We start from the raw sequence: 7,047 nt of genomic DNA on the forward strand, positions 1-7,047 counted from the left end.
CCTGTTTTCTAAATGCTCCAACTCAGGAGCAGCCCACTGAAACAGACAAAGAAAACTGTGACCAAGGCAGACACCAACCACCCAAAAAAAGTAAAAAAATGAGACAAATAGTAAAGAACTAAATAAGGCGGAGATCGCAGCTCACAGACCCACTGAAGAGTTCTGAGAGCACAAGTGAATGGCTCCTGATGTATCCACGTATGGCTCCCTGGGCCAGGGGTATGTAACAGTCTTCATCCTGTGTTACATGCTGGCTGCCCCCATCTTTGGGAACCTTGGTGACCGGTACATTAGGAAAATCTTCCTTGGAGCTGGTATTTTCTCTGGTCTGCTGTCACATGAAGCAGTTCATTCATCAGTGAATTGGTAAATTGCTTTTTTAGAGCCTTATGAAAATAATCTGCAGGAGTCAGTAGTCTTTATCTAGTCTTAATCTAATCTTAATGTCCCTTGGGTGACATGGTTTAGTGCGAGGTGTCCTTGCCCATGGCAGGGGGGTTGGAACTAGATCTTAAGGTCCTTTGCGGCCCTAACTATTCTATGATTCTATTCTAATCACATTTGGAAAAGCAATCAATGAGCACACTACTAAGGCTCAGTTTTCTCCTTGGCTTGCTCAAACACCATCCCTCACCATCAGCATCCCGAACTGCTTCCCTACTACTGCACCCGGGTAGGTCAACTCATCCTTCTATACCACTTCCAGCCCCTTCTTGTCTTTGCTGTTATGGTTTCATTTCAGCCCAAAGCCAACCAACATTTCAAGCTTGAAACACCCTTCTCAATGAGATAGCAAATCTTTCATAACCCTGTGCCCAACTTTAAAGGGGTTGATGGGTTTAAAGCCTAAGTGAAGAGAATTTACCTTCTAATACAAAGCTAAACAGCAAAATAAACAAATAAAATAGACAAATAGAAAAGTTGCTTTTGAGCCAAGCCCCATTTTGATTCTGCATCCTCGAATCCAGTAACTGCATAAGGGTCTTTTCAGATAAGGACAAATTAGACAGCTATTGAGGGGAAAAGCGAAGCACGGTTTGAATGGGCTGTCAAATGTACAAAGGAAACCAAGAGGAAACACCGTGCTTCTAGCTTTGATCAGGCTTCGGTACTTGCAATGCTGTTTGTAACGGCCATGTTCCTTCGCATGGGGAAATAACTCAGCAGGAAACTGAGTTATTATAATAACTCAGCTGTCAAATGGAAACTGCTGAGTGACGGGGGCAGAATCACTTCCGATCTGCTCTGGGATGCACTCCGCTGTCAGAAAAAGCTACATTCCCCCTTGCCTTTATCATAAAGGGTTCAAATACTCACAGGCAGGGATGAGATTGAGGGAGACAGTCCATAATTACATTCTTCTTCTCATATGATTAAATAGGATCAAAGGAACAACAGCAATGCATATTCCCTGCACAGAGATCCTCCTGCAAATCTTCCTTTGCCAGGGCAGCCTGAATGTAAGTATAAGGTGAAACATGGCAGATGAATCCAACAGGATGGAGCACACTGGTACCACGCTGGTCTCTGTGTCCCAAGTCCCCTTTGCAGACGTTTATGGAAAGCACCTACTGACAGACTCGACCGAAGATGGGTTGTAAAGGATGTTGATGGAGAAGAAAAGAAATGTGTTTGCATCAGGGGAGGAGAAGGAAGAATGAGGACTCCATAGAAAAGTGAAGTGGTGGAAATGATGAGCCAGGAAAGCAGCAGCGTTTATTCTGGACAAGAGAGAAACAAGATTGCATCCACAGGAGCCAAGAAAACAGCTGGTTGTGGTTAAACCACAGAATAATGTAGGGACTGGATGTGATTCAGCTCAGAGGGAATAAAGAAAGGTTGGATCTTTCCTAGATGTGAAAGGAAAATGTGGCTCCCAAGGCTACTGCTGCAATTAGCACAGTCATTCAGAAAACCCAGCAAGAGGTTAGGGAAAGCAGCACCCTTTCAAGGCTAAACGATGCAAAACCTCACACTCTGAGAAACATTTCTCACAGTTCAGGCATCCATTGCAAGCACAATTAACTGTACCTTTGCTGTGCAAAGAAAGACAGCTAACATCCTGCAGAAAATGTGCCAAGAATGTCTCAGAGAGAGTAAGGCAAATCAGAAATACAGGGATAAATACAATTCTATGAAATCAAGTAGTAGCGCTGTAGCTGTAAGTACAGGTAATGTTTACTTAAAACCAGATATGTTAACATCGAGACACAGCACTGCAGCATACGGTAATGTCTCCAGAGCCAAAAAGTAACACTAGACTCCTGAAGCAGACTGTGCTCTTCTGCAACATTCAGTGTAAGCTTAAAAGAAAAGCAAAGCACTGCTAGCACACAGAAACTGAGGGTTGCGTTCAAGAGATGCTGTTTATTCAAGGGCTTCTTAATCCAACAGTGTAAAGGGAGAAAAGATTCCTACGACAGACAAATGAGAAGGATATTACCTATCGTCTTGCATAAATTCTTTTGTCCTTTACCATCTGCCTGCTTCTCACAGCTCTTCAAGTGCTGTGGATAACTGACATCCATGCAGTAAAGCTTGAAACCCCTCATTTTGCTAGCAGCTACACAGATGGCTCCAAGTAAAGTCCCAGAACATGTCTGGTACAGATCTCCTTAAACTCAGTTATGATTAAGGGTCTATGGGCTCCTGAGAACTCGTCAGTGTTTTTCCACAGGAAGGGGTCTGATTGTTGGACTGCCTGAAGGCACATCAAGCAGGAGGCTCTGTATGAACACAGTCATGTTGTAAATTGATGTTTAATCCACTGTGTACATGATGCTGTGTACTGGACTACTCTAAAATTAACACACAAGATTACCTCCATTCATAGATGCATTGTATAGCAAGAGACTATTATTTCTGATGTTGCAGTATGTTTGCAGGTCCTGATTATACAAAGCAAGAACAGTGGCCTCAACACTTGCTCCCTTCAGCTAAGCCCCTCCTGCCGATACAGTTTTTCCTGCCACCTTATTTTAACTCACCAAATGGTAAAGCTCCTTTTGGCAGTAACCTCATCTCACTGCCTGTGAAGAACCACTCTCTGGTGACTCTCTTCTAGTCTAGACCAGGCTGTGAGCGTATGGTTCTACACCCATCAGGTCATCTACCTCTGCACACTCACGTCACCAGGGCCAGGGCTGTCCTGTTTTTTAGGGGGCAGCTGCTTTGACAGAGTTTGACCTACCACAGATGTCACCAAGCCAAGGAGGTCCCTAGGGAACTGGAATGTGTTGCCACAGCAACACAATGCTCTTGGATGCAGCTTTCCATTGACACCACAGAGGGAGAATTTGGGGTTGCTGGAAGCACTGAATCCTATTGGGGATGAAAAGTCTGTCTGAAGCATTGTGGCAAAGACAGATACAAATATACAGTCATAACCCTCTGTCGTGGTTTAAGCCCAGCCACACAGCCTCTCTCTCACTCCCCCCTTTCCTCCCCCAGCTCCTGGAGGGATGGGGAGGAGCATCGAAAGAACATAACTCCCACAGGTTGAGATAAGAACAGTTCAGTAACTAAGGTATAACACAGATCACTACTGCTACCACCAATAATAATAATGGTAAGGGAAATAACAAGGAAAGAGAATACAACTGCTCACCACCCTCCGACCGATACCCAGCCTGACCTGAGCAGTGATCTAGCCCTTCTGGGTAACTGACCCCAGTTTATATAGTGGGCATGATGTGCTGTGGTATGGAATACCTCTTTGGTTAGTTTAGGTCAGGTGTCCTGTCTCAGCTTCCTCCTGGCTTCCCCTCCTCCCTGACAGAGCATGAGACACAGAAAGCCCTTGGTCAGCGTAAACATTACTGAGCAGCAGCTAAAAACCATAGGTGTTATCAGCGCTGTTCCCAGGCCGAAAGTCAAAACCACAGAACTGCACCAGCTGCTAAGAAGGAGAAAAATGACTGCTACTGCTGAACCCAGGACACCATCATTATAAAGCCATTGCATATTAAACTGCTGCAGCAGTTTTGCCAGTGCTCACACTAATGCACTGCTCTGAATGAAATTATTTAAGTCACATACCGTTATTGCTCATGATCATGTTTTGCTTTATAGTTAAATTATGAATAATCCAAGAAGGATATATTTTAGTGATGCTTTCACTCCCATTCTGGATGCATTGATTCAGCAGGTTCTTTCTGTACAGACTCTCTGACAGTTGGGCTAATATAACACGCTTTTAAATAACAGGACACTGAAAAGAGAAGGAGGGAAAATATTTATCTGTCCATAGAAACTGATGACAGCTCCTTTTCCAGAAACTGGGGGAAATATATCGCCCTCCTCTGACCTTCACAGAATAAGTTTAAGGCTGTTTTAGGTCTTTTTCAGCAGAAGTTTCCTATTCTTCAAGGCAAAGATCTATTATTTGCATATTAGTAGCTTCCACCAGCCAGCAAGGACATGACCTCACTATGTCATGTATCACCAAATTAAGAGAGAGCTCTTCTAGAGCTTATGAGATATTGAGGAAAGGCTGGAAAGGGCTGGATCATAAAACACTGCCAAGAAACATCCATGAACCCCTTAGAGTCACAGTCAGTCATGGCTAGGTGCCATGCCCAGTGTTCAGTGGACCTGTCCTCTTCTGAAGCTGCAATACTTAGAGAAATAGTAAGGCAGCAAATTTTGTTAAGCTTTCCTAACATAACTCATTTTGAATAACAGCCTTTCAAAACCAGGTAACAATGGAAACAATCAAAATATGAACCTACAGGTAGCTTCCAGAGTAGGGAAGGACTTTTCCACATCAGCCTAGGATCAAGCACAGTGGGGCTTCTGTTAAGCACTACCCAACTTCAGGTTGACTGAGGAGCTGGAGGAAGTACTGGAAAGGTGGAGTTGCTTATGGAGCAAACTGTACAGTAACAACGTGGTTAATTCCTAACTGCCATGGTTTGAGATTTTGCAAAAGCAGAACAGCAAATCCTTGGGAAAACTTGGAATTTCTACAATATAAATAAATATGAAAACACCTTATGCTGTCATTGTAAAAATAAAACCACTTATTTAATAAATAGTTTTTAGTGATACAATGGAGTGTAATAAAGAGGTTTCTATATCATTGAAAAGACTCTTGTTTAATTAAAGAAAATTGGAACAATGCCTGACTACAAAGTACAATCTTTATAAAACCTGTACTGAATATTTATTCATTCACAACTGCTTGTATGCCCTGAGGAAAGGGATAGAGATTGAAAGCATTTTGCAGCTATTTACAGGATTACTTGAAAAATAATAGTATTTCTGAACTGCAAAGCATTGGAAGGGTTTCTGGAGTCATTCAGAACTCAGACATCTACAGATGTCACTGACACCACAGAACGTCAGGTTATGTGCAAGGTTCCCGTGTTTTCACCACCAGTCTCACCCACTGGCTGACCTGGTATTATCAATAAGAGCTCTTAACTACGTAAGTTTAAATGTTTAGAGATAAATATTGCCAGCATGGCTGTGAGGAATCTAAAGATCTTTCTGCACAGACACTGCATGTCAGAGGAGACACTTGAAACCAGCTGCAACAAAAGGTTGTGCTACTGCATTTTCTAGAACCAGATTCCTGGTTTTCTCTTTTTCTAATATAACTCTTCTGGGCCGATAGCATTGGGAACTGAAGTCACAAAAATAAACCTCAGGAGAGGCACTGTACATGAACACCCACCCAACTAGTTTCTGATACAGACATGATCTAAGTGATACTTGAAGGCAGCATTTTTCTGCCCTACAAATTAATCAGTTCTTCACTGAGACTGACAACAAGGGATCTAAACATGGCGAGGTGGCTTTATAACCCTCTGCCTTGGATGAAGATATCTACACTGCAGTCAAACATCTAATACTTTTATAAAGTTTAAGAACCTGAACTGAGTTGGAAAGAAAAGTCTCGAAGTAAGACTTGAACAAAACCAAAACAATCCAGGGACATGGAACAAAAACAAAAAATGACAGCCTCAGTAATATTGATAATCTGGGAGAGAAGAGTTGGGAAAAATTCCTTGTTCCGCTATGAATTTCCTTTGCTCAAGCAATGGGGCTTCAGGTCCCTAGCTCTAAAGCAAATGGCATCATCAAATCCTTAGAGAAAGGAAACAATAAACATTAAAACTTCAAAGCAGTGCTTCTGTAACTCCTGTGTAATTCTGTAATTACACAGTGTTTCTGTAATACTTAACATCTGTTTTTTGTTAATGTACAAGACGTTTTCGGGCTTCAGCCCTTGGTTCTTCAGGCTCTGGTTTGCATACAATATTCTTTGCAAAATCTGCCACCACAGGAATAAAACCAGGATACGAATCATTTACGTTTATTAATTACTTAGCAATACTACACTAAAAAGTAGACACATCTTACACTTCTATCTAGTCATTCCCTTCAGAAGCTGCTTCCACTCACTCTTTATACTACCAGTAATTTCTCCTGATTTGAAGACAGCCTCAGAAGACCTTCCAAATAAAATCAAAAGGCATATGAACAAAATCTGGCCTTTCTTGCTGGCATTTGCACACTTTACACACTTTCAAGACAAGAAAACAATACAGAATCTCAGCCTGCTAATAAGAAAATGTTATTCTGATGATGTCTGCAGCTACTTCTGCTTAAGACAAGTTCAGCATCAGTGAAAGAACTTTCCTGTCTTTGTCCTTATGAGCCAACAAGTAGAAAAGTCTCTACTCCACAGTTCAAAGTAGCTTTTCAGATGCCTTTCATTAATTGACAATACTTGCTTTTAATCATGTTCCCTTGTTATGTATGATTGCGTGAAGATAAAAATATACACAGCAGAAAGTAATACTCAGATAATGTTATGCCTCTTACCAACAGGAGCATTAATATCAATTTAGCTGGTATATTTACTTGAAAGAAAATGTTAGGAGAAACTATTATTTGTAAAACCCTATGAAGCTCAGAACTTCTTTCCAACATCTAAAGCAGTTGAAGAAGCTTCAAGAACTGCAGTCACCCAGGTTTCCAGACTGTAAAAAGCCAATATTCTCTGCCTCACAATGAGGTTTGTGTCAATAGAAAGTTTTC

At 41.7% G+C, this 7,047-nt stretch overlaps 1 long non-coding RNA gene across 1 annotated transcript; it reads right to left on the reverse strand.

The window, feature by feature from the left end:
- Positions 1-2,681: 2,681 nt before the first annotated feature.
- On the reverse strand, positions 2,682-3,177 carry LOC130609693 (uncharacterized). Its single transcript, XR_008974850.1, has 3 exons — positions 2,988-3,177; positions 2,822-2,888; positions 2,682-2,726 (listed from the first exon to the last, which is right to left on the reverse strand). It is a non-coding gene; the product is annotated as an uncharacterized LOC130609693 (long non-coding RNA).
- Positions 3,178-7,047: the final 3,870 nt, after the last annotated feature.

Source organism: Pezoporus wallicus, unplaced genomic scaffold (assembly GCF_028554395.1).
Source record: "Pezoporus wallicus isolate ANWC-B61680 ecotype Strahan unplaced genomic scaffold, APGP_CSIRO_Pwel_v1 contig_14752, whole genome shotgun sequence".
Taxonomy (NCBI): domain Eukaryota; kingdom Metazoa; phylum Chordata; class Aves; order Psittaciformes; family Psittacidae; genus Pezoporus; species Pezoporus wallicus.